We start from the raw sequence: 8779 nt of genomic DNA, 5'->3' as shown, positions 1-8779 counted from the left end.
GAGATCCAGTGGTATGGAACTGTTTCACAGCTTCTCTGTTCTTTCCATTTATTACACACACTCCCTATGTTGAGTACATGCATTTTATTTATCCAGATCAGAGAAATGTAAGAATTCAGTAGCTGTTATTGAAAGGAATAACGTTTATGTACCTGGTACTTCTCATCAAACCATCTTTTCACCAGTTCGTTCCAGCTTTTCTCTTCTACATGATCCGGCTTCTTGAGATATGCTTGCTCCGAGTGTGAGATTTTTAATTTTCGGCCAATACTCCTTTTTAAGCCTATATCGGAATTGCCGAATACTAACTTGCAGCATATCGAGTGCACACATCTTGAGCCACCTCATCATTTTTGTCCATACTAAACTTTCCCCGCAAAATAGTGATGCATTAATCGGTAGATTCTTAGATAGTTGATCATGTAGCATACTAATTAGGTTAAACCAAGATTGTACAAGACTCACCGCTACCGTACTTATAGCATGAGGAATGACATGTCCGAGAGTTTCATCTTTCTTGTACTCGTGTCCGAGTGTGTTGCAAGCGGCATTTTTTCACGGATGTGAATACCAACCTCATTGCTCAGCTTTGCCGATCGGACATAATCCTTGGGTCTCCCGACACCAGCGAGTGAATTCAATTGGCATCTTATTGCCACCATGTCTTCTTGTGTACTCATGTAGTCCATGGCCCATGGTACGTCCGCGTCCACCTCGTCTTTCTCTTATTACCGCCGGATGTTGTCAATGTCTCCGAAATAAGAGATATGAAATGATTCTCTTTTATATGAAAATATGCGGTACAGTGTTTAGTTTTTACAAACTTTCATACCTTGCCGCTCAAAGTTTACAATTTGATTGTCCTCAGAAGATGAGGTGCTGCCTCCAGATGTCATGATCTGGTTAGGTGAGAGTGCTCCTTCAGTGTTCAGACCAGCCGTGGCCATCGGCTCATCAGAAGACCCAGCTTCAGGTTCAGTTGTTGCCATTGATCTTGTTGCAATGTTGGATGGTGCAACTTCAGGTATGGATCGCTTCTTCTGTGCAACTATTGCGTAAGAAGCAACTATCTGCAAGCAAAGTAGAGGCTACATTAGTAGGAAACATTTAGCATGTACGTATTTCCTATCATAGTTCAGACATAGTTCCACGGACCTGAGCTGAAGTTTGGCCGACAGTGCGCTGATCCTCATCTGAATGAAGATCATCATCAGCAGTAGCTATCTCTTCTGGATTCGGTTCATACGAAGGGTCCTCTTCGACCTCCTTCTCTTTGCAGTCTGTGTCCTTTAGATTGTTACTAGTTCCTATTTGTACCTCACCATACACTAATGATCGTGCAAAACCAGAGAAATCTTGCTGAAATTTGTGGCCAGGTCCATATCTTTCAGCGAAATTTTTTTCCATGCGTACTATATTTTCTTGCATTTGTTTCTCCTTGACAAGCTCATATGCCGGCTTGACGGGGTTTTGTGTCTCCGCTGAAATAATCGGAAGAGCGGAGCGTGAACAAAACATAAGAGGGGCCAATTCTATAGAAAACAGCAAATAATTGTCTTTGCAAAATATTGTACAGCAGCAAATGATTGAAAACATAAGAGTCTACGTATGATGTCGGCGAACAAAACATAAGAGGGGGCATATGCCAGGCTAAGGGACATCATGTGCTTTTAGATATCTACTTGTAACAAATAATTGACACATGAGACTCCCCTCGAACGCTGAATTATGCATGTCTGTTGATAGCTGGTTTCAGTCTGTTATTGGACAACTACCACCTCACATGGTGGATACTACCCTTCTGGTTGCTTGGCGGGCTTGGTATGCACGTAATGAGGTTACTCATGATAAGCCACTACCCCCTATTATTGGGTCTCACCGATTTCCGAGTGGATATATCAAGCGGATCGGGGATGTGAAGTCCATTCCTACAGAGAACCTAGTTAAAGGAAAACAGCCAGCTTCACTAGTGGGTATGGCAGCAGTGCCAGCGCAACGTGTGACTCCATCTTTAAAGCCTTGGACTAAGCCACCGGCTGGATGGATTAAGCTGTCAATTGATGGGTCTTATAGCTCTGGTGAATTTGCTGGTGTTGGAACAGTTGTTTTATTAATTCACCGCCACATCAAAGTTTAACACGTGATCCTAGTAGTTATTGCTAGTTTAGTACTATTATTCAGATGTGTGTAATAATTGTTGTTCACCATATGTATTAACCGCTTATTTATGGTTGAGTTTTAGGATAGGTGTAATAACTTTTACATTCATATGAGTTTTACGATAGTTGTAGCTGTTAGAGATAGAGGTATCGGTAGTTCAGTCCTATACCGATAGAAGTTCAGATATGTGCTGATAGAAGTTCAGATATGTGCTGATAGAAGTTCGAGATATGTGCTGATAGAAGTCCTAGATACATACGATGTATTACTTGCGCAACAATGTACCTCTCCTATATATTAATGAGATCTGAGAATAGTTAACTTACTTTTGTATTAACTCTACTGAATTTAGGTCATCCCTTGCTACTATAGACCGTATTTCCTTCAGAAGTATGGTGTCCAGACCTCCGACAGGACAACTTTTGAAGCTGCACTTAGAACCAAAGATGGCCATGCATTTGTTGTTAATGTTAATGGATATATCAAGCTGATCGGGGATGTGAAGTCCATTCCTACAGAGAACCTAGTTAAAGGAAAATAGCCAGCTTCACTAGTGGGTATGGCACCTGTGCCAGCGCAACGTGTCACTCCATCTTTAAAGCCTTGGACTAAGCCACCGGCTGGATGGATTAAGCTGTCGATTGATGGGTCTTATAGTTCTGGTGAATTTGCTGGTATTGGAAAAGTTGTTGGAATCTGATCTCAATGTAACCCATCCTGTCCAATAAAGTTCCATTTTTACCCGCAAAAAAAATGACACATGAGACAAATTTCACAAGAAATGAAATTGATTTGGGAAACATGGGCATTTTTAGGCTGAAATTTGATTTTTGACTTTTGAAAGACATAGATAAACAAAAATTGTGGAAATAAATAGACTGATGAAACAAAGTACATGATTAAAAAAACTTCATTACATTGTTAAGACGTGCATTGCACGTGCAAACTAACTAGTTCCATAGAAAACAACAAACAATTGTTCTAGATCAAACTCGCTTCCCTCTCGAACCGAGGAATAAAAGTCCGAAGCAATGTCGTTGTTCACTCGTAGCTCGTCCAGGCTGTTTTCGGCAACGGCTGTAATTAGTTCGGTTAAGTGTTTCGGCAAACAATTGTCTATGCAAAAGATTGTACAAGCGACGGGATGGCAAAGATTGTATAGCACGGCATGATTGTCTCTGGAATAAAAATGATAAAACCTATACGTATGATGTCGGGATTGGATCTATCAAATATGCAAGATCTAGATATAGGTCAAACGGGCGTGGTAGACATGTAAAACCGATCTCTCGATCGAACCATCCGAAAAACACAACAACAAGCCGATCACCGACAGATTTACCTTGGCGTTTCTTCGAGCTGGGCGCCTTCTTCGGCGTGTGTGCGCGATTTTCCTTCCCCCCGACGTTTCGACGACTGCCGGCCATGGCGACCACCAGCCGGGGAGATAGATCCGAGATGGAAGAACGTCCGGAAAAGACACCGGATCGGGGTGAGCACGAGAGCATGAGGTCGGGGGGTGGGGAGTTAAGATGCTCGTAAATCATGGGGGAGAGGCACGACGTATATAAGGGAGGGCGAAATATTTGATAGGTGGGGTGCGCGGGAGGAGTGGAGGGAACGAAAAATTTGTGCGTTTTCGCAGCCGTCGTACTACAATTTGGAGGGAACAAGTTTTTGCCGTGGAAGAAAAAATATTACTCTAAAAATGGAACTGTACATGTATATTTTAATTAAAAAATACTAGAACATGAATGGGACGCATGAAAAAAATCTAAATTTGGCACCCTCCTTTCGTCCGAAAACCCCTCTTTCGACACATGAATGGAACATGATGGTTTGGTGAGTTTTTGCCCATTCCCCCCTCTTTTCGTCCGAAAACCCCTTTTTCGACACATCTACACCATGGGGACACCATGCCACCAACTCCAAAAAATCAAAACCCATAGAAACCAAGGTGTCATATCACAATGTGCACAAGGGTGCCAAATCATGCCCCAATCCATGGTGGTTTGGTCAGTTTTTGGCCATTCCCCCTCTTTTCGTCCGAAAACCCCTCTTTCGACACATCTACACCATGGGGACACCATGCCACCAACTCCAAAAATCAAAACCCATAGCAACCAAGGTGTCATATCACAATGTGCACAAGGGTGCCAAATCTTGCCCCAATCCATGGTGGTTTGGTCAGTTTTGGCCATTCCCCCTCTTTTCGTCCGAAAACCCCTTTTTCGACACATCTACACCATGGGGACACCATGCCACCAACTCCAAAAAATCAAAACCCATAACAACCAAGGCTTCATATCACAATGTGCACAAGGGTGCCAAATATTGCCCCAATCCATGGTGGTTTGGTCAGTTTTTGGCCATTCCTCCTCTTTTTGTCCGAAAACCCCTTTTTCGACACATCTACACCATGGGGACACCATGCCACCAACTCCAAAAAATCAAAACCCATAGCAACCAAGGTGTCATATCACAATGTGCACAAGGGTGCCAAATCATGCCCCAATCCATGGTGGTTTGGTCAGTTTTTGGCCATTCCCCCTCTTTTCGTCCGAAAACCCCTCTTTCGACACATCTACACCATGGGGACACCATGCCACCAACTCAAAAAAATCAAAACCCATAGCAACCAAGGTGTCATATCACAATGTGCACAAGGGTTCCAAATCGTGCCCCAATCCATGGTAGTTTGGTCAGTTTTTGGCCATTCCCCCTCTTTTCGTCCGAAAACCCCTTTTTCGACACATCTACACCATGGGGACACCATGCCACCAACTCCAAAAAATCAAAACCCATAGAAACCAATATTTCATATCACAATGTGCACAAGGGTGCCAAATCTTGCCCCAATCCATGGTGGTTTGGTCAGGTTTTGGCCATTCCCCCTCTTTTCGTCCGAAAACCCCTTTTTCGACACATCTACACCATGGGGACACCATGCCACCAACTCCAAAAAATCAAAACCCATAGCAAACAAGGTTTCATATCACAATTTGCACAAGGGTGCCAAATCATGCCCCAATCCATGGTGGTTTGGTCAGTTTTTGGCCATTCCCCCTCTTTTCGTTCGAAAACCCCTCTTTCGACACATCTACACCATGGGGACACCATGCCACCAACTCAAAAAAATCAAAACCCATAGCAACCAAGGTGTCATATCACAATGCGCACAAGGGTGCCAAATCGTGCCCCAATCCATGGTGGTCTGGTCAGTTTTTGGCCATTCCCCCCTCTTTTCGTCCGAAAACCCCTTTTTCGACACATCTACACCATGGGGACACCATGCCACCAACTCCAAAAAATCAAAACCCATAGAAACCAAGGTGTCATATCACAATGTTCACAAGGGCGCCAAATCTTGCCCCAATCCATGGTGGTTTGGTCAGTTTTTGGCTATTCCCCCTCTTTTCGTCCGAAAACCCCTTTTTCGACACATCTACACCATGGGGACACCATGCCACCAACTCCAAAAAATAAAAACCCATAGAAACCAAGGTGTCATATCACAATGTGCACAAGGGTGCCAAATCTTGCCCCAATCCATGGTGGTTTGGTCAGTTTTGCCCTTTCCCCCTCTTTTCGTCCGAAAACCCCTTTTTCGACACATCTACACCATGGGGACACCATGCCACCAACTCCAAAAAATCAAAACCCATAGCAACCAAGGTGTCATATCACAATGTGCACAAGGGTGCCAACTCGTGCCCCAATCCATGGTGGTTTGGTCAGTTTTTGGCCATTCCCCCTCTTTTCATCCGAAAACCCCTCTTTCGACACATCTACACCATGGGGACACCATGCCACCAACTCCAAAAAATCAAAAACCATAGCAACCAAGTTGTCATATCACAATGTGCACAAGGGTGCCAAATCTTGCCCCAATCCATGGTGGTTTGGTCAGTTTTTGCCCATTCCCCCCTCTTTTCGTCCGAAAACCCCTTTTTCGACACATCTACACCATGGGGACACCATGCCACCAACTCCAAAAAATCAAAACCCATAGCAACCAAGGTTTCATATCACAATGTGCACAAGGGTGCCAAATAATGCCCCAATCCATGGTGGTTTGGTCAGTTTTTGGCCATTCCCCCTCTTTTCGTCCGAAAACCCCTCTTTCGACACATCTACACCATGGGGACACCATGCCACCAACTCCAAAAAAATAAAAACCCATAGCAACCAAGGTGTCATATCACAATGTGCACAAGGGTGCCAAATCTTGCCCCAATCCATGGTGGTTTGGTCAGTTTTTGCCCATTCCCCCCTCTTTTCGTCCGAAAACCCCTCTTAGGGTCTCATTTGGCGTCACCACATTACCCTACAACAAAAGTTTCACTTAGAAAAAGGTTTGACAACCTCTTAGTGCAGTGAGGTCAACCTAGGTTTGACCAAACACTCAAAATTTCATATAAAATTGAAAATTTGCTGAAATCTTTCCAAACCTTGTGTATTGGCCAATGTGTGGCTAACACTTTCCATGGAAAATAACAAAGTAGATAAAAAATTGTTTCCCTACCAAAGCACTCACAAAAGTGAGGTGCGTAGTGAAAGATTATGCCCGTCTACCCCGAACGGGCAGTTCTTGACCATTTTTTGAGGTAGCTAACTTGAAATGGACTGAAATTTGGCACAATGGTGCATCAGCATGTGGGTAATGACGCTAGCATGCTATCTTGGCAGTTTGGTTTGAAAATTTTCAAAAATTCATCCCCTAAACTCAAGAAGAGGCATCACTTGTGAAGCATGTACGTCTTAGGGTATTGGGAAAATTGGGAGCACGTGTTGGCCTGATTTGGCATCACCACATTACCCTAGAACAGAAGTTTCACTTTGAAAAAAGTTTGAGAACCTCTTAGTACAATGAGGTCAACCTAGGTTTGACCTAACACTCAAAATTCCAGCCCTAATCATGGTATGAAATTTTTAGAAATTTGAAAGAATTTACATACTCGATTCATTTTTTATTTATTTCTTTCTTACTTTCTTTGTATGGAGACTCCATGTTAAAGGTGGGAAAGTTTGCAAACAAATATCCTTCACTATGTGCGATCACTAATTCGTATTTAAAATATTTTATAGTTTTTAATACCCATACTGAAAATTCTGTGCCTGCCCATCCGTCATGCGTGGGACCCATGTCAAAGTAATGGGAAAGTGGACTAGATGCACGAATCCACGTTTTCACACGCACGCGTCACAAAGAGGAACCCAAACGACAAACAGCGAAAATTACAACAAACACGTGGTAAGCAGTAGATCATATCATTTCATTAACTTTGCGACCTACATTACGTACAAGTGTTTAACTAAACTATGTCTCTACTGTTGGAACAGAAAATCCCTAGCCGTTTGGTTCCTAAAGATATGGAACAATATGGTGCAATCGGTATTGTGTGCCATCCCGATACTTTGGTGCGTGCGTCCTACGCAATTTCTTCTGACGATGGTCGTCTCTGGGTCAGTGGGTGGAAGGAGTTCATGGACAAGGAAAAGCACCTTCAGATGGGTGACAAGATGTTGTTCTTGCTTTACCTGGGAAATGCAGGGGTTTACTTGTTTGCTACCCATGTGCCTGAAATCAATCTGGAGTAGCTAGTCAGTGATTCATGGTGCCCGTGTGTCCAACTATGCAGCCCCTTTAGGTTTAAATTAAGTTGTAAGACTCTTTATGCGATTGTCGATTTTGCTTGTGTTAAAACAATAGTTAGTCATATCGTGCTGCTGGTTGTAATCGTGTCAAGTGTCAATTAATTAAAACCATTGTCAAAGTTATGTTACCGACATGTTGGCTTTCTTATACCTGTCCATATTTTTGCTTATATTAATTTTCTCTTAAACCCTTCTGGATAATTCAATGACAAGTTCGAGATCGTAAACATCTAAATAAGAACATTTCAAATGTTTGGAACAAAACATATAGTTGTATGCATTACATGTTTCTATCAATCAACATCACTATCTTCTTCTGAATTTTTTCCCTCGTCATCATGTATGTTCTCTTCTAATATGAGACTCTCTTCCTCATTCTGTAGTTCATCTTCGCTCATATCCATGTTCTCTTCTAATATGAGACTATCTTCCCCATTCTCTAGTTCACGAATTGTACGAGCATCATGAATACGTACAACTTCCTCAGCACGATGATCATCCTCCTCTGCTTCCTCGTCTAGGTCGACAACATCATGAAATGTATGGTCGACTGAACCTTCATCCTCTTGGTATGCGTCTTCATTCCGTACAAATGCATCATCGTTACCATCTTCTAATTCTGGAACGTCGTACACGTGTCTATGGCTGAACTTCTGCACCAATTTCCACGGATCACCAAACTTTGTATCCTCCAAATAGAAGCATGTTTCAACTTGACTGGCCAATCACTACAAGAAAAGTTGCCATGGCCGACGAAGTTGAAGTCGCGCCGTGGTTGCTGGTGTACCATGGCCGACGATTTTGGTCCCTCCGTGGTGCATGTCAAAACTTTTTTTTCTCGTTTTTGAGGCCACCTAGCCCGACGAAAGCGGCCAAAACGTCGCGTATGGTGGCCCGGGACGTGGTGCATCTCGAAATCTCGGGTTCGCCGGCCGAGTCAACGCAAATCCGCACCGCCGAG

This window comes from Lolium rigidum, chromosome 7, assembly GCF_022539505.1.
Source record: "Lolium rigidum isolate FL_2022 chromosome 7, APGP_CSIRO_Lrig_0.1, whole genome shotgun sequence".
NCBI classification, from domain to species: Eukaryota; Viridiplantae; Streptophyta; class Magnoliopsida; order Poales; family Poaceae; genus Lolium; species Lolium rigidum.
Note: the sequence above shows the minus strand (reverse complement) of the source record.